Genomic DNA, 19,611 nt, shown 5'->3' on the forward strand with positions numbered 1-19,611 from the left:
GGACATGTTTGTGATTTGATTTCAAGTGGCCGTCAGTTAAGTATGCAGCATATACCAAGAAGGATATCAATGAAAATTTCTTGACAGATAATAAGTTCGCTTTTTACAAAAAACGTTATTAATTAGTGATATACCAAAATGTGCAGTTATCAAAATGTTCCAGCAGACAGCAGAAAGTTGAAGGTTGCAATTGCCTACGCATCATGGTGATATCGATTTACAGTTTATGTGATTGTGGTATGGGCTATGGGAGGGTATAAGTTTGGTTTGCTGGTATGCAAACATTCCTTTCGGGTAACTACTTGGATAAGCATGCCGAGGGCTACGCGGTCACGTACAAAACATTTTGTGATAGGTCACCCGGCTGATACGTCCCACCAACGACTGCCGGCTGAGGGGGAGGTCTCAGCTTACATCAGATGGCTAAGCGAATCAAACAAGAATCCCACTAATACCATGTTCAAGACCGTGGGGGCGGAAATCAGTGAGCTGTGGACGAACGAAGGGATCCCCGTTCATGGTATAAAATACGTCACAAAAGTTATCAAGAGGGATTAAGAGGTCAGGACAGCGTCGCTACCGCGAAGTTCGGTGAGCTTCTCGACACCGCAAAATGTAAGAGCGAGTCCCAGCGCAGCTGCAAATGCCCAGCTGCCCACAGAGTGCCGGAAGAAGAGGTTGCTTTCTTAAAAGACTAACGCATGCTCCGGAGGCTTCCCCTGAGGACTTATGACCGGGCTACGACTGCGGCTAGGGAGGCTTGCAAGATCCGGAGCATGGCCAGACAACTCCAGGAGCATCCTAGCTCAACCACCAGTGGGGCGGTGTCTGCTGCTAAACCTGAGTCGCCTCCCCCGCTGGCTGCTGAGCCCATGCTGCCTGCTGAGCCAGCGCTGGCTGCTAGTGCTGAATTCGAGCCTGCTCGGGGACCGAGTGGTCTCAGCGCTGGCGATTCAGCCGAGAGTGCCGAATCTGGCACGGCTTCGCGCATGGTATAAAGTGGCGACGACGCCGGTTTCTTTGTTCCGGATGAGGCTGCTGTCACTGCAGATCGTAACTTTAACGATCTCACCAACACCGCTCTTGCGATTGACCGCTACAGTGTCTCGAACCGGGTGGCTGCTGCCATCATCAACGCCTTCCGACAGGACAGCAGAGGAGGACTGGCTGCTTCAGATGTCGTAGATCCTAAGAAGATCTGGCGCGCAAGAGACAGATCGAGAAAAGGGACGGCGCGTCAAAGTGCGGAATAAATCTACGAGTCAGGTTTGACTAGCCTCTACTTCGATGGCCGCAAAGACAGGACCTGTATGACACATAGCCACACGAATGTCGTCGAAGAACACGTGGTTGTCATCGCTGAGCCAGGCAGCCGCTACGTGACTCACTTCACGCCTGCACTTACTTAGCGAGCTACACACCGTGAGCCAGCAGTTCGACGGTCGCGTCAAGGTCCTCGGCTCCGACGGCACGGCCGCCAACACAGGGGCGACGGGTGGAGTGTGCCGGCTGTTTGAGCTGGTCACTGAGTCACCCGTGCACCGGTTCATGTGCCAGCTGTACGGCAATGAGCTGAATTTACGTTGCCTGCTGCTGAGCCTGGACGGCACGACTGCGGGACCGAAATCTTTTTCTGGACTCATCGGCAAGATCTGCGCCGGAGAGGTCTGGAAAAGGGACGTTGTGGCATTCAAGCCTATGCCAGGGCATGTACCAAACCTGCCGGCCGACCTGGTCCAGCATCTGAGCACCGACCAACAGCTGCTGTACCTGTTGGCCTCAGGCGTACAAAACGGTTCCGTCCGCCACCGCTACAGCTCGGCGGCAAAGCGGGCCACTGAACCATGCTAGGTAAATGTGAAATCACGGTGTCTTCTAATTATGGACGTTTTTAACTGCATTTGCGAGACATATGCGTATTGATAGGACAGTAATGATAGCCTTATTCCACGCAGAATATCGAGGAAAATGGAGAAATAGATATATTGATATTTCGGCAATGTATCTTTACGTAAACCAGACTACGTTATTAGTACTGTCGCCAAATAAAACCAACGCTGTCAGTACTGTCTTGTCTTCGAATTCATAGCAATGAATGTTGAAACTTTCTGACGCATCATTCGGCATTTCATGTACCCAACGCTAAGCACTCACTCATTACCTTGCGTTGTGCCATAGTATGTCGTATCATTCACTCAATGGTTCATGCTTACGAGTACAGTTGCTGATAAGTGTTGCCGTTGCGCTAAAATTGAAATAATTTTCGTGTGACCTAGTGCTCAGTTCGAGACGAATTGTTTTAACCGTTCTTGTTCTTTTGTTTTCAGAAGGCTTACACTGGCCGCTCGCCTGCTCCGAGCTTACATCTCCGCCGAGACTCCCAGCAGGCCTCTGAAGCACCTCGTCCAGGGCGTGGTCGGCCACTGTGTGCCGGTGTGTGTCTCCATTCAACAGAACAGCAGCTGTGACGTGGGCTCACGCAGCCTGTTCCGAGGCACCGCGCTGCTCCGCGAGCTGCCGCAGCGCACACGGACCACGGTGCATCCAGTCATCCAGCACAACGGGTACTGGGCCCATCCGGAACAGCTGCTGCTGGCTATGGTGGCGGACGACGCCCGTGTGGTCCGCGAACAGGCGGTTCAAATGATCAGCGCCGCGCGTGATCAGCAAGCCGAGGGGCCCAGGATCTTCCCCATCCCAACGATCAACTTCGAGGCCGTGAGCTACACGGAGCTGATCTCCTGGTGCGAACCAGTCGCGCAACCCCCACTCCTACGAGACCTCAGCGACGGTGAGCTGCGAAGCATAGTGCACGCTCCATTGCCCATCCCGCCTTATCCCGGCTCAAACCCAGGCGGTGGAGAGGGCCGTGCGCACTGTCACCGAGGCATGTTCGGCGGTGATGGGACAAGAGGCGCGGCATGGCCTCATCACGGCCAAGCTCGTGCACCGACATATTCTCCCCACTGTCAACTCCAAGAAGGATCTGCTCTGAAGGTAGGCGGGTAATTATTAACTGATCACATTCACAGATGTGTTATACTCCCGTTTCAACTTAAAGCTACTCTACAATCCCTCAAATTCATATTTATCTCAATGCCGAAACTGGGCCAATTTCAAATTGCAAATGCGTGCATGAATACAACATGCATTGCGTCACTTTTAAGAAATTTCGTGACTATTAGACTTCCATCACAGCCCCCTTAAATGTGTCTACCGCAGGTAGTCGTAGCAGCAGGCCCCAGTACGGCAGCCGCCGCCGCCGCATCATTGCGTCCGCCCGCTGCTCAGATGAAGGACAGTCTTTCGAGAGGAGAGACTAAGGAGCGCACCGCTCGACCAGCACTCGGCACTCCTACAAGCAGCACGTACTGTGTCTCTGCCTTCCGGTTCAGCAGCACGACGGCAGGAACGTTTAAGACGTGCAGCCCGCAGAACGGAGACGGCACCACTGCGGGTCGACCAGCCTGGCAGCGGCTAGTGCAGCAGTGCCCGGGCACGCGCTGCAGAGCGGAGTGGAGCCAGCGCTGCACAGCCGAGAACATCTGCGGCTCAGGCAAGAGCTTCGGCAATAGAGTAGCCCGGCTGTGACGGCACTTTTGCTATTGTGCGACCTCCGCCAACACGCGTTACGGGTTTCCGGTTTCTCAGCAGCTGCTGTTTCAACCAGTGCATCGAATACCCAGGCTCGGTTAGGAGCAAGATGTGTTCGGTTATTCTAACCCCTCTCCACGCCTGTGGTGGAGACTGCGGACATTGGTGTTTTTTTGAAGTTGTACACCAGATAATATATTCTGAGTCATATGCTATGAATGGTTTTGTTTGCAGCACATGGGCCATCTTAGAGAAGTGGAAGTCAAAAGGCAGTATTAACAAACGTGCTCGTACAAGTTCATACTTCACAACACATTAGGTTTCCAACATATGACCATCAAGTGACCAATGTTTGAACCTCATTTTGGACCTTAGAATGGTGCATTTTCGCACGAATCGCTTTGAGATGCGCTCAGTAGTATCGTTTTCATAGGCGAAGTTGCCTTGCCGCTCACGGTTTGGTGCTACCTGCGGCGGCCACCGCCGGTGAGCATTGGTGACTGCAACGTCGGGCGCCGGTTTGCCACAATGTTTCGATTGGCTCGCGCTTCACTAATAGAAGTTTTTGGGGAAAAAATTTGCCATGCTGTGCACTTGTGGACTCCAGCGCCAAGGAATTTCTTTGTCTCACTTGGTTTTGTTACTGATGACGCACCCTAATACGCATATCTATGATTCACGGAGTCGTTTCTCCGTCTCTCTCCCCCCCCCCCTTGGCTATTTGCCAAATCGAAGAGTACTGCTGGCGGGTCATGCTGCGCTCCCCCAAAAACAGTGGGTACTTCCGGCGTGCTGGCGTGCTCGCCAGCACTCTTGTACGGACATAATAATCCGCACCCAAAAAACCTATGACGTCATTAACACAGTCAACTGACTAATATGTATAAGCTCTGCATCGCGGCGCAGAGTTGCGTCGCATAGATTGATATGGCGGGAAGCGACGCCGCGGGGTGAGTGGTTGCTACGGCTGAAATATCCGTAAATTGGTGATCGCTTGACAGTCATGCCCCATCATTAAGTATCATCATAGCCCAGGTATATGTTTTTTATTAATAATCACATCTTTTGAATTTTGGGAAGACGGTGGGCAAAGAATGGGAGTTACGGTTGTAACAATTATATGTGGGTTGGTCTCAGCCATTTCCCCGTTTGGCTCAGCCCCTTAATTAATTTTGCTAGGCTATGTCTCTTCTCGAGTCTTAAGATACTTACGTTATTATCGAGATGTAGGTACTGCAGTGATGGGAGGGATTTAACAGAATGACAAGTCACGATTTGATCTGATCTGATCATAAATAAACCAACAACAAACTGTAACATGCCCATTGTTATTATGTGTACAGTTTGAGGTAACCTCTGGATTAATGTGTTCACACCACACATGCTATACTAACACTTCAGTTTGCAAGAGGCATGGATTGTGCTAGATGCCCAAGAGACACTGGTGCAGTATGCCAAACTCATTTCAGGCTGGATTGCATTGACATTATTTTTTGCTTCAAAAGGTTAATGGGCATTAAGGGTGAATTTTTACATCATGGATTTTTACAGCACTTGAAGCTCTTGAAACATTGGTTCCTAATTCCCTGAAGTGAGTGGCAATTGTGCATCAACTTTGGAGCACTCATGTTTACAGTTTGCCCATACTAATATTTTTGGCACCATCCCAGCACTTTGTGGACATGCTCCAAGTAAAATGTATATTTTGGCAGTGGCCTATACAGAATAGGAAGCAGTGCTTGTGACACTTGGTTACCCAGTGGCTAGCACAGCTCATGAAATTAAAAAAGCAATGTGGCAATGCCCTGAGGAATTCCTACACATTCTGTAAATTGTCTTACTATGGAAATGATGTATTATATTTTTAGTGTTTCACACTCCAGATATGTTTATGCTCACCTTGTCTGTGGCATGAATCAGCCACTACTATCTTCATGATCATATCTTTTTGTGTATTTATTTTTTGTAGTTGTGTGTCACTAGGGCATTAGGACACACTCAGCTGCTGAGGCTACAGGATGTTGCCTGCATTGTGCCTTGGCAGGGAGGACAGGCACTGCAGGGGATCATGCCTGCATCGTGCCTTGGCCTGCAGGGAATCATGCCTGCATCATGCCTTGGCGGGGAGGGCAGGCACTGCAGGGAATCATGCCTGCATTGTGCCTTGGCAGGGAGGGCAGGCACTGCAGGGAATCATTCAACATGGTACATCTGGTATCCCAGACTTACACTGGTTGACACAGACATGTTAACCACCATCAGCATGTGTCATGTTGCAGCTGTTTACATGCTTATGGTAAGCTTGTGCTAACCAATGTCATCTTGGCTATCATCACTTGCTATTGTACAAACTGAGTACCACCATGTTTCCACTATGGATACTGCCCCAATACCAGAATCTAGGCCCCACCACCAGCAAATCAGGCCTTATAATCCAACAGCAGCAACTGAGGCTGGCCAAGGCAGGTCTTTGATAGTGGCAGTTGACTGTACAAAGTCTGTTAGAAGCTGACAAAATCCTCATGTATGTCTCAATCCTAAATCTGGTGAAATACCCTGTTCAGTACCTGAACACATGCTGTGCCCTCTCCCATCCCAGAGCCAAGAGGCTTACACTGGAAGCTGGACATTTGTGGAAGAATTCTGTCCAAATTCATGGTATGTCAGAGAAAATTTGACATTTGTGTTGAGGACAATTTGGGATTTGTACCTTTGCCAATTGGATAGCCATGTAGTAACATGATTCTTTGTCCCAATGGTATTTTTTCTGGAAACCCCAGAATGTGGTTCAAAGCCCAGAACCTGTGGCACCATCAGGCACAATGTGTTGGTCGTAGAAAAGCCCAGAATGTGGTTCTACCAAAAAATGTAAAAATGCCAAGTTTGTGTGGTGAAGCTCATTGGTGCATGATTTCAGACTTATGTAATGTTCCTGCTATCATTTCTTGGAAATGGCAATATGATGATATAATGTTGTGTTCTTGTCAGGTAGCATCACTTCTGGTGACTACAGCCAGGCACTGTCCTTGTCAGAGTTGTGTCAGCTGCAAGCAACAAGAAAACAACCATGTACATCAAACAGGTATGCAGTGTTCAATGTATTTGACCATCACCATAGGCAGGGCTATTTTCATGTCATTTTTCAGCATCCAACTTCATTGTATGCATTTAGTATACCTAATGTAAATGCCTGACAACTTCTGTTATGGCATGTTTGCATTGTGTTGAAATTTGCTTGTATGTTTTACTCATGTGTTTCTGTATCAGTCTTACAGCAAATGGCATTGGATTATGCTGGAAATAAATGCCAGGTGTTATGCAGGTGCTTGCTTTTAAGACATTGCACAGACTATGTAAATGCTCTCATGAGGCACAAGCTGCATATGGAACCAACAATTGGGACCATATTGACCACCTGGTGTCTGGTTGCCATATTTGCTATGCCCTCTCCCCTTTCCCATGCGATGGTTCAGAGTTCCGAAAAACGCCAGTGGTGTGGTCTTGTTTGTCTGCGAGAAGCAGGGACTTCATTGTATTTGATAGTGTTGCTACCCGTGAGAGGTCTTGTTGCCTGTCTCGGCAGTATGAAGTGGATCTTGGTTAACATCTGTAAGCTGGTTAACTTTCCTGGATACCTTGCCTTGTCTGTGCGGTGTTGCTCCACACCCTCAAGACATTACATGCAACAATTTAGTTGTGGTTTCTGCGTGCTACGCAGCGCGAAGAGTTTGCGTTTCTGGTGTCGGGAGAGTACCGCCTCCAACTGACAGCATTTGTTTGCAAATCACACCCCAATCATTCACAGGGCATTTATATTCACAATCTTTTTTTCTAAAATTGTGATGTCTGCGTCAGTTGTTTGTGGGGCGCTATGTCCATGGTAGTTTGCGTTTTGCTAGATGTTTCTGACAGCTTGGTCATGGTGCAACTATTTTCTCCTACATGTACGAAAAATGTCTCGCTACTAAATGCCAAATATGCCCCTCCTCCCCCCCGTCCCCCTCTAACGCACACTGACCGACGCTGGCTCTTGACAGACGGGGATATATGTCCTGGATCGTCACAAAGGTTAACCCCATCGTACGCGCAAATGTTACCACAACCTGCGCTGTGCGTTTGGCGAAAAGAGTACTATGAAATGAAAAGTTTAGAGAGTTCATAAAAAACAGGAGCGTGGTCTTTTGATGCCCGTAACCTGATAGCCCGCTGGACGGCCAGCACGACTTATACTGTTCCCACTTACCACTTTGCCCACATTGGATGAGGTCCATTGTGCCCTCACGGGTCATTGCTTCAGCAAACCATTTCCTGTTTCAGATTATTATACAGGGCTTCAAAAGCTACAGAGATCAGACCGTCATAGAGCCATTTGACCACAGACACAATGTTGTTGGTAAGTTTTGGACGTTTTTCCTCTTAATTTGGTTGTATTGACCAGTATTTTGTCTGCTGGACATCAGACCGTCAATTGTTGTTGCTTTTTACCATCTTTGCTGCAGCCACTTGTGCTGCGTACATGACAAGTCCACGAATAATACCTCCTGGCATAAATATACATAATGATATAAGACCTCATCATCCAGCCAGTTGGATGTGCTGTGAATGCAACACCTACCTGCCTATGTAATTGAGCCTGTGTCACAACCTTTGATATGAGTGTCGTTATGAAAGTATCTTTACGAAATATTCTGCTTTTCAGTTGGTCGAAATGGCTCTGGAAAAAGCAACTTCTTCTATGGTAAGTTTTGGTTTCAGCGGAAGCGTAGCCTTCATTTTTTAGATATGGCTGCCTTCTCGCTGGGCGTAAGTGCGTTGGCTCCGTGAGCCTCCAGAACGACAATCGGCTGATGATGGTTTTGAACATTCCTCAGTGTGTCATTAGTACGCCGCGAAACATTTATTGACAAGCAGTCGACATTTCGCTGTCCTTCGTAGCGCGCCACGCGCAATAACCGTGGCGCTGGGGATATGACATACCACGTCCGGGGCACAGCGCCCCGCGTGGCCGCGGTCGAGCCAGCCGCCGCGGCGACCGGTCGAGCACTCGCCCTCGTCTGCGTGCCGACAGCGATCCAGTTCGTGCTGAGCGACGAGTTCTCGCACCTGCGGCCCGACCAGCGGCAGGCGCTGCTGCACGAGGGCACCGGACCGCGCGTCATCTCCGCCTACGTCGAGATCATCTTCGACAACTCGGACGGCCGACTGCCGGTACGTTCCGTCCCGCCGGGCGGACCGCTGGTGGCCGCTAGCGGGCGGTCGTCGCCTGTGTGGCCCGATGCCGACGCGTCTGACGGAGCTCGGCGGGGGCGGGGGAGGGAGGGGGGGGGGGGGGGGGGAGACGGCGCGCCGCTCGCGGTGTTTTCGGTGGCGCTGGTGATGCCGTCATCCCCAGCCCGTGGTTGCGATGGGTCTGCGAGTCCTCTACCTCTCCACAGATCGATCTGCTTCCTTTCCACAGATCGATAAGGAAGAGGTCTATCTGCGACGCGTGATCGGCTCCAAGAAGGACCAGTACTTCCTGAACAAGAAGGTGGTCCCCAAATCGGACGTGATGAACCTGCTGGAGTCGGCCGGCTTCTCCCGCTCCAACCCGTACTACATCGTCAAACAGGGCAAGGTGAGCTGGCCGGCGGGAGCGCTTGCTGTGCCGTTTGGACGCCGCATGAAACTTGGACGATGCTGTGGACGCCGACGACTCGCCGCGTATAGCGTCCGTCGGGGGTAGTTGTATTCGTCGGTGTGTGTATGTGTGTGTGCGTGTGTGTGTGTGTGTGTATTTGTGTGTATGTGTGTGTGTGTGTGTGTTGTGTGTGTGTGTGTGTGTGTGTGTGTGTGTGTGTGTGTGTGTGTGTGTGTGTGTGTGTGTGTGTGTGTGTGTGTGTGTGTGTGTGTGTGTGTGTGTGTGCGTGCGTGCGTGCGTGCGTGCGTGCGTGCGTCTCCGGCAGCCTGCCGACGGCCCCATCCCGGCTGGGGCTCACGTGGATGGGGCGCCGTTTCAGATCAACCAGATGGCGACGGCGCCGGACTCGCAGCGTCTGAAGCTGCTGAGAGAGGTGGCCGGCACGCGCGTCTACGACGAGCGGCGCGAGGAGTCCAAGGTCCTGCTCAAAGGTACCGCCACTGGCGCCACTGCACGAAATTGGCTGCTGATCTGCTCAGACAAGGATCGTTGTCTGCGTATGCAATTAAACTTGGACTAGTCGTTAAAAAGCTTTCCATGAAGCGTATTAGGAGTTATACTTGCTTGGATTGGCACAAATGCATCCATTTTGGGTCACAACAATGTTATTATTTTGTCCATAAATGCGTTATTCGGGGATGTGTTCTGCCGGCGCTATTTTGATTTGCGTTGTATTTCGTTCTGATGTGTACTTGTGTGCATGAATGTGATTTTTAGTTCAGTTGTCTTACATGGCTATATTTGTTGATATGTTGTTACTTGTGACAGTGTCTGTTTGCCCTGCGTTTTTCCGTACTCTGGGTATGCATTTACGTTACCACGTAACGCAGGTGCCATTTAGTCATTACCCCCGGCGTGTTGCAAATATTGAAGTCGATCCTTGCCATTATCCCTGACGTCGGATAGTTGTGGGCGGCGCGGTTCGCCTGCGCGAGAGCGCGTGTCTTTATTTGAGTAGCAGCTGCGCCATGGCGTGGACAAGCTGGGGTCTGACGCGACTGGATGCTCCCAACCGCCAGAGTGTGAGAGCAAGCGGGAGAAGATCGAAGAGTTTCTGCGCACCATCGAGGATCGGCTTTCGGCGCTGGAGGAGGAGAAGGAGGAGCTGAAGGAGTACCAGAAGTGGGACAAGATGCGCCGCTCGCTCGAGTACACCATCCACGACCGCGAGCTCAAGGACAACAGGAAGAAACTGGACGACGTCAGTCACATACAGTCGCGGTCTTTGTCACTGCTTAAGCCTTTTGGTCCTGTTGTTTTTACGTCCTTTGGAGAACATGGCGAGTTAACAAAGGTTGCATTGCTTAACCGCAGTACTTAACATAACCAATTGATCACCGCATCACGAAAGGTCATTCACCGTGGAACTAGAGCATTGAAGAACGATTGCAATCCGTCTTCTCGTGACAAATAGAATGTTTCACTTTTTCTGTTCCATTCAGATGGAGAACCAGAGGAACAACTCTGGAAAGGAGCAAGAAAAGTTGAAATCTCAACTCCAGAATGCCCAAGAGAAGGCGAAAACCGCCGCCAAGGAACTGAAAGATGTGAAAAGTATGTGTGGTTTGCGTGTTTGGTCGTCAGCCCGTCGCACATCTTAATTTTATATATATATATATATATATATATATATATATATATATATATATATATACCGTTTTACGTTCCTAATCACTGAGCATATTAATATCGCTAATGTAGATTCATCAAGGGCAGTTTCCTGATTTGAGTCCTATCCTGCCCAGTGGTCTCGTTCTGCGACAAGCAACTCATCAGCACAGCCACTAACTACTGTTGTAGGGACAGTCATGAAGTTAACTTTTAGTTACATTGTTTATCACGCCACTAGCTGTCAGACAGTACACAGGAAAACAATCATAACTTGCTGCATCATTCGCCATCCGAGAACGGTGACGAGGCGCTGCCGACTGGGCTGGCGCTGCCGACTATCTCCATGGCGTTTGGTGAAAGCTGGTTGGGCGGCTGTGACCCACCACGCGGCCTGTCTGGTCCGCAGGTAAGGTGGGCTCTGCCAAAGAGGAGCGCGACGCCTACAACGCCGAGAACCAGCAGCTGCTGAAGGACCGCACTAGGCTGGAGCTGACCATCCGCGACCTGTCGGACGAGGTCATGGGCGATAACAAGTCCAAGGTGAGCACTCGGCTAAAGCGGACCATCCGCGACCTGCCCAACGAGATCATGGGCGGCGAAAAGTCTGACGGTATCGCGTGCGTGGTTGGAGCGCAGGCCTGTCTGGCGCGAGCCCAGAAGCTCGTCATTGGGTGCTGCATGTGCGCTGCAGTATGCCGTGTCGGCGGGTGTGTGGTCTGCCTGGAACCTGGCTTCACGTGGCCTGTGCGGGCTTGTCTCTTCAGGAGCGGGCGGAGCAGGAGCTGGACAAGCTGCGCCAGACCATCAACCAGAAGGAGGCCGAATTGGAGAAGAACCGGCCGCAGTACGAGGAGATGAAGCGCAAGGAAGAGGAGTGCACCCGGGAGTGAGTGTGGCCGTGGGGCCGCCTCGGGGGAGGGGTTCAGCAGCGGCTTTCGGCCGGCGCCGTCACACCAGGGAGGGGTCCGTGTCACGGAGCTGTCGCAGGGGGGAGTGCACCAGAGAGTCGGTGGGGGTGACAGGAGGCGGTGGTGGGGGGGGGGGGGGGGGGGGGGGGGTGGAGACCGTGTGCCAGTCCTTGAGCGGGAGCGGCACAGTACGCCGTTAAGTAACCGGGAAGAATATCCTTGCGTCTTTAGGTTCGTGGTGGGGCCGCCGGCTGTAAAAACTCACCATGACCACACCACCTCGGAGCTCAAAAGCTCATCGGGGAAAAATTATCAGGAAGCGATGGACGTCTGCATAATGCGCCGCGTCCTGCACCATAACTGAATTCTTTCTGCCCGCCCTGTCGGATTATTCCATGGCACGTGCCTGGCGCCTTGAGTGCCGCAGTGGGGTGCGCTTTCGTGGTCTGGCCGGCCGGGTCACCGCTCGTCCTCCGACCGCCGCAGGCTCGGTCTCAAGGAGCAGAAGCGCAAGGAGCTGTACGCGAAGCAGGGTCGCGGCAGTCAGTTCACGTCCAAGGACCAGCGCGACCAGTGGATCCAGAAGGAGCTCAAGTGAGTGCCGCCGCCGGTCGGCACGGCTGCCGTTACTGCTGAGGGACTAGACGCTGGCAGCCGAATAAACGCTGCTTACTTTATTTGCATTGCTCTGGTGACCGCATGAAACCAGCTTGGGGTCAGGAGTGCCGTCTGGTGTATTAGAAGCACACGGCATGTGCTGTCTTGATTCTCTGTGCGTCTCTGTCCGTTGAGCAGTGCAGGCACACGTCTTTGTTGGCGCGAGACGTGAGGCGTCGCGGGTATAGCGCAAGTGTCTCAGGTGTGGTGTGGTCCCCGCCCCGTCGTTCCTGCCTCACTGATCGCGTTGCCGGTGTGGTGCGCCGTCCCCGCCCCACCGGCCGCCGTTCTGCCGACTGTGGTGCCGGCGTGGTGCACCGTCTCCCCCCACCGGCCGCCGTTCTGCCGACTGTGGTGCCGGCGTGGTGCACCGTCTCCGCCCCACCGGCCGCCGTTCTGCCGACTGTGGTGCCGGCGTGGTGCGCCGTCTCTGCCCCACCGGCCGCCGTTCTGCTGACTGTGGTGCCGGCGTGGTGCACCGTCTCCCCCCACCGGCCGCCGTTCTGCCGACTGTGGTGCCGGCGTGGTGCACCGTCTCCCCCCACCGGCCGCCGTTCTGCCGACTGTGGTGCCGGTATGGTGCGCCGTCTCCGCCCCACCGGCCGCCGTTCTGCCGACTGTGGTGCCGGCGTGGTGCACCGTCTCCCCCCACCGGCCGCCGTTCTGCCGACTGTGGTGCCGGCGTGGTGCGCCGTCTCCCCCCACCGGCCGCCGTTCTGCCGACTGTGGTGCCGGCGTGGTGCGCCGTCTCCGCCCCACCGGCCGCCATTGTACGGACCGGGCCTGCAGCCGTTCCGCTGACCGGGGCGTCGGTGTGCCGGACAGGTCGCTCAACAAGCAGATCAAGGACAAGAAGGAGCAGATCGACCGTCTGTCGGAGGACCTGACCCGGGACGCGGAGAAGAAGGTGCAGCTGGAGAAGCGGATCGAGGTGAGGGTGCCGTCCGCCGGCCACAGCCCGCCGCCAGACCGGGGCCGGCGACCGCGGGACAGACTGCGGTATTCTGTTGACTTTTAACGCTCGGACCAATGACTTGTTGGTGAATAATGCTACCCAAATGCTGATGATGATGTCCACAAGACGGGATGCGTCAGCGTTTGTTTATTGGCGGCACTTCTTTCAGCCAGCTTTGCCGGTCTCGTAGCTCAAATTTGCTGCGGAGGAGCATTCTCCCGTTTGTCAGGGTAACGCCACTGTTCTCCAGATCACTTGCGCCGATGCGTCTACGCGTGAGCCGATGTTAAAAGTCAATTGTCAGAAGACGTTGCCGCGGTGGCGTGTTTTAGCTTGCCACTATTGGAGCGGCCTTCATCTCCCGTTGTTTCGCCACCGTCCGCGTGCCGCTGGCCGGGCGGTGCGCCGCGCGCCGGTGGTGACGGGCGTTTGCGGGGCTTCGCTCGGCGACGCGTGTCGTGCACGTCCGTGGCGCACGGCAGCGACTGACTGACCGCCGCCGTGCCGTCCTCGAAGGAGATGACAGGCGAGATGGACCGCTATCGCTTAAGCATCGATGATCACAACAAGGGCTTTTACGATATGAAGAAGCGGAAGGACCAGCTGCAGAGCGAGCGAAAGTAAGACGCCGGGCTGCGGTGCGATGTCCCGCTAATCCCCGTCCCAGCATGCTCCGGTGGTCGGCGCAGGGTGGCGGCGCACGCGGCTGCATGGCCAGCTCCGGGGGCGTCCACCTGAGGTGAAGCGAAAATCGATTCGGTAATTCCAAAAACCTACATGTTTTTAGAAGAACCCACATCGGATGTGCTGGAAAACATTTTATTTCGCTTTCCGCGCTGCGTAATGAGCGTAAATCAAGCCCCAAGAGCCCAGTTAAGGTGCATTTAACCCCTGATGGGTTTGAATGGGATCTCACCACATTCAGCACGATATGAAAGGCGGAACGCATTCGTTTGTGTGGATTAAGGGACCTGCGTATTGTACTGGAGAACTCGAAATCAACGTTTGCTAACCGTTACATCTGATATTGAGGTGAAATAACTTTTTTAGTAACTTTTTCCGAATGGTTTTCACTGGTGACTGGGTTCAGCCTACCTAGTTGTGTCTTAAGTTCAACAGATGATTTTGCCTCCACCCTTTCGCCAGACAGAAATGCAGAGCTCTTTAGTGCTGCACAATGCTGCGACCCGGCTGTCCCGGGCCAGGGTTGACCCTCGTTGGCCAGTTGCCAGCTGGCCTTTCCACTTCAGTCGGGCCAAACAATGCATCCGCTCTGAGACCCGCACCCAATGCCGCTGGATTACGAGTTTAGTGTCTTTCCCCTAGACCATCGGGGCAACAAAACTCTGGCAACTTCAGAAACTTTAGAAAAGACTGCGATTTATCTACACTCAGGCATCGTATGTCGTCGATGGGAAGCTAAAAGCGCGCATCGCATTGCAAACCGGAGGCCTTGTTTCCTTCCGCTCTCTCATGGCCGCACACAGCGTCCTGGCGGCGTCGCCGTCGTCAGCGGCGCCTCGCCAGAGAGCCCTGCCGTTCGGCATACGCGGCGAGTCTTGTTCTCCGTCGGTGTGCGGTGAGCGGTGCTGGCGCGCACGTGCTGTGGAGAGCGCCGTGCTGCGTGCGGCGTGCTGAGGGTAGGCGTGAGAAGGAGACCCGTGAATGGGGGCTGCGGAGAATGGGCCGAAATTCCGGACGAAAACAAGATGTTTGCTAGTTTGCCCGCTGATAAGCAGATCGCCCCTCCCCTCCTACCCCCCCCCCCCCCCCCAACCATCCTAGGTTGAGCTGCGTACGTTGCGAGATGCCCTGGGAAGAATGCTGCTGTCACAAGAAGTATATGCGTTACTCGGGATTGTGGTATCAAGGGAGCATTTTGCGAAAAAGTTTGGTACAGAAATCACAGAAAACCCTGTGTAGACAATTCAATTCCAGTGCCATCATGGTGGAAGAGTTCTCGCCCCGAAAAAGGAACGTATGGTTATGGAGCCAAAACTATTACACTTGGTATAATCTAATATGACCTTTTCAGGTCGTTTGGAATCCTTGCTTTGGGCTTCTTTTCCAGGTAAATTGCGTTATCAATGAGCTTGGAGGGCAGCATAACAAGGGAAAATGTACGTAAGCCATTTTTAAAAGCAAACCCTCCAATACCCACACGTGGGCTGCTTAAAACATATGTAGGTTTTGAAAATGCCAAGTGGTTATTTTTCACTTCACCCGAGCCTCCCCAGCGGCTGTGCGTGGGCTGCTGCTGTCTCTGGCGATGCCGGTGGTGGGGCGTGCGCAGCACAGCAGCGCTGCCGGTGCAGCTCCTGATCCGGCCGTCTTCCAGCCCACCCAGCTCCCCCCGGCGGCAGGCCGACGGGCGCAGCAGCTGAGCTCTCCTCGCGTCACCACCGGCCGTGGCGTGCTCTGCTCCAGCTCCGTAGCCGTGAGACCAGCGCAGCGGCCTGCTTCTCCTCCGGCTGCACGCCTGTCCAAGCCGCCCGGCGGTGGTGGACGGAGGCACGCCGGCCGCCACGCCACGCGTCCGTCCTGTCCCTCGCTGTCCCTCGCTGTCCCTCACTGTCCCTCACTGCCCGTCCTGGTCCGCAGACCTCCCAGGCGCATGTGGGCGAGACCTGGGAGAAGATCAAGGAGTACATTCGCCGAGAAGGCGAGCTGAAGAGAGCTCATGGCCGGGCCGTGGACTCAAGAAGGTCCAGCCACTCCTCACTTGTCCTGTCCTCCATCCTCGCTAGCCGGCTGCTCATCCAGCTCTGCTGTGTGGAGGTTATGAGAAACCTCGCTACGTTCATGGAACTGCATTTCCCCGGGTTCATGGGCTGCTTGAGTTGAATGAAAGCGACATAGTAATGGCTCACTTTGCGTAGGAACTGCACCTCCTGCCTGATTTGCGCAGTAAACCGCCATGCAGGTGTCGTGCGGCCTGCTGCTCTTGCGTGCGGCGAGTGCTGGACAGTCTAGGGAGGGACGTGTTGACGTCACAACTATGCGACCTGACCCGTCGTGATTGCGTCTCTCATGATCATCTGGCAGGCACTGCAAATTGGTTGGGCCTGTCTGGAACAGTTGGGGATATTCCGTAATCTGGGGGGGGGGGGGGGGGGGGGAGGGGAGGGAGGGGGTACTTATAACCGTCAGACGGGCATGGGCTACACCTCCAGATCCTCCTGGTTCAGCATCTCCCATGTGCATGCTCTTTTGTTGCTTCTTCTGTTGCTTGTTGCTTCAATCTATGCTTCAGCTTTTACCTCTTATCTTCTTTATACAGAGTTGGTTATGTGCGTGTATGTGTGACAGAGTTTTTGATGGTTCTTGTCCATACCGGGCCGTAAGGGGCTGACGGAGACGGGTGATAGGCCTCACTTGCTCGTGACAAAACTGGGTTTCATTGGAGAAATTTGTGGAGCGTGACTTGACTGGATGGAGATGGTGACTTCGTGGAGAAAACTCGCTTTCCAAAAAGCAGTTTTTCGACTCAAGCGACTTAACAGCCAACACTCAATAATCGACAATAAAATGTGGCGTGTTAGTGAAAGTCACAGTGAATAAAATCAGAATAATATGCAAATACAGAAACAGATTGCTACATACTTTGCCGTGGGGGTCTTCGGCCCATGGCGCCGTTACTTGTCATGGCGCGTCCATGAAAAATGTTTCGTGATGCCGTTGCGGCTAATAGTGCAATCTGTTCGTTAGGGTCCCTTTTATATTTAAAACCTCGCAGAAATGCCGTGGCGCGGTGGCAACGGCCGTGAAAGAGGCAGCTACCACATGAATTGGGGGGGGGGGGGGGGGAGGCCGCGGTTGGCGACATTGCATCACCACTGGAAGCGCTTTTGACTCCCTCCCCCACCCACACTCACACCCTCTATCAGCGGGGGCAGTATTGCGTCTCGTCGGCGTCGCCTCCCCCCCCCCCCCCCGTTCCCCATTTGTTGTACGTTTTTTGTGTGTAATGTACAAGATCGCCGGCGGCCCGCAAAGTCGGACCAGCACCGGGTCGGGCGAAACTGCCGGCCGCCGGGCGTGCCGCTGACGCCGTCTGACGAGGGCGCCGCGCCTGCCGGCCGAACAGCGAGCTCTGGCGCAAGGAGAACAACCTGCAGCAGACTCTGGCGTCGCTGAAGGAGGAGCTCAGCCGGGCCGACCAGTCGCTGCGCTCGATGGCCGGCAAGCCGATCCTGAACGGGCGCGACTCGTGCGCAAGGTGCTGGACACGTTCCGCGAGCGCAGGCGGCCAGTGGGCCGAGTACGCCGGCGCCTACTACGGTCCCGGTGATGCGAGCTGTTCGATTGCGAGAAGACCATCTACACGGCCGTCGAGGTCCACAGCCGGCCAAAAGGTCGGTGCGCCGGCCCGCCGCCGCGGATGGCGAGCTGGGTCAACGGGGCGCGGTCCAATGGGGAGCACGAACAACCAATCTCTGGGAGCAAGAGTGCATTGCTGGGGGGTATAGTAGCAGAAATATAATATATATTATATAGTATATATATATATATTATAGAATATTATTATATTATATCATATACACATAGATAATGTGTGTGGGTGCGTAGTCGCGTGCGAGCATTAGCGTGCGTGCGTCACGTAATACATGTAAACGCGCCGAGAACAGTAGTAAAAGCGATGGCAACATGGTATATGGTCGCAGCATGACCAGTGTGGTCGATGACGCTCTAAAACACCAATAATCACAAGATATACATTAATCGACTAGTGCAGGATGCGGGTAGTAGACTGTTAAACCCCACACACAGGCCTTCCCAAATAGACGCGCACGTGTCATGGCGTCGAACACCCCTTGCCGTCCGCTCCGTGGATTCCGTCATTCGCTAACCGGGCGTAATGCCGAACGTGTACTGCGCGCGTTCCAGGGCTGTTTCAACCATGTGGTGGACTCGGAAAGGTGGGCAACGCAGATCCTGGAAGGAGATTGAACAAGCAGAAGCTGCCGGGCGAGGTGACCTTCATCCGCTTGAACCGGCTGGCCGTGCGGGACATCGAGTAACCCGCAGACGAACGTGAATTGGGCCGCCGCGGGGCGCCGCGCCGGCCGGCGGCGCCAGACCAGACGGGCGTGCTGCGCAGCCTCTCTCGTCCCGTCGCCTCGCGCCCTGTTTTTGTCACGGAGTTGCGGCGTACCCAGCATGTGGAAATACGCGTACTTACGTTACGCCCTTGTATCGACGCCTCGTCCGTCGTTGTGTTTTCTTGAAAAGGGCGGCGTCTCAGTTTCCCGAATGTCTGGGGCAAGAGGTTGTGTAACAGGTGAAAGCAAGTATGGTAGTTGTCCTGGCGGATGTGTTATTGTTTGCCTGGCGTTTTGGTCGCGCCGTTCCGCGAACCGCCGACATGTGGTATGCAAGCAAGCATAGTCATCAACATCATGACAAAATCCGCACCAAACCTGCGTGCCGGTTGGCCAAGTACAGCGCCTGACAACGACCCGAGGAATATCCGGCCGACACGTTCTGCCAACAGTAACGCCATTGACGAGGACGGTACTCTAAGTAACCATTTCACCGGAGGAGTGCACCGTTAGGTCAGGAGAAATGATTGGGTGTTTTGTCCATTGTCAACCTTGTTGAGGCTGGTAGATGTGCTTTGGGGGAGCCAATGTGCAGCATAGCAGCTGCCAGGTTTGCTTCCATATATAGCGCAAAAGTTGGACGAATGCCAGCTCGCAGCTCGAACTCGTGGCTCACGCTGTTGTGTGTGTGTGGTCAGGACGCGATTCCGATGGTGAGCAAGATGAACTACGACGACCGCTACGACAAGGCCCTGAAGTACATCTTCGGCCGCACTCTGATCTGCCGCAACCTGGAGGTTGCCACCCAGCTGGCCAAGACCAACCGGCTCGACTGTGTCACGATGGACGGAGACCAGGTCAGACGAGGGGTGGTGCACGGGCGGCCCGAGACCAGTCCCCTCTCCGGCCTCGCGTTCAGAGACCAGGTGGTGCTTAGAGCAGAATCGGTGAGGTCCGTTGAAGCTTACGTTCCCGCCATTATGTCGGTGCGTGTGGGGAAGCGCGCTGTTGCCGCCGCCTCGATTTAGATAGTCAGCTTTGGTCGGCGGTTTACGGCCTCGATGTGGGATTCGTACAATGCACCACCCTGGAATACGTGCGGGGGCGGCCGTGATAGCGTTCCTTACTCTTGTTTCCAGGTTACTTCCTTTGCCTGGCGAGTAC

General features: G+C 53.8%; 1 pseudogene; it reads left to right on the forward strand.

The window, feature by feature from the left end:
* Nucleotides 1–4,503: 4,503 nt before the first annotated feature.
* The window catches only part of LOC119096540 (structural maintenance of chromosomes protein 3-like), a 21,503-nt pseudogene continuing 6,395 nt past the window's right edge, over nt 4,504–19,611 (forward strand).

Source organism: Pollicipes pollicipes, unplaced genomic scaffold (assembly GCF_011947565.3).
Source record: "Pollicipes pollicipes isolate AB1234 unplaced genomic scaffold, Ppol_2.1 Scaffold_4295;HRSCAF=5057_pilon_pilon_pilon, whole genome shotgun sequence".
Taxonomy (NCBI): Eukaryota; Metazoa; Arthropoda; class Thecostraca; order Pollicipedomorpha; family Pollicipedidae; genus Pollicipes; species Pollicipes pollicipes.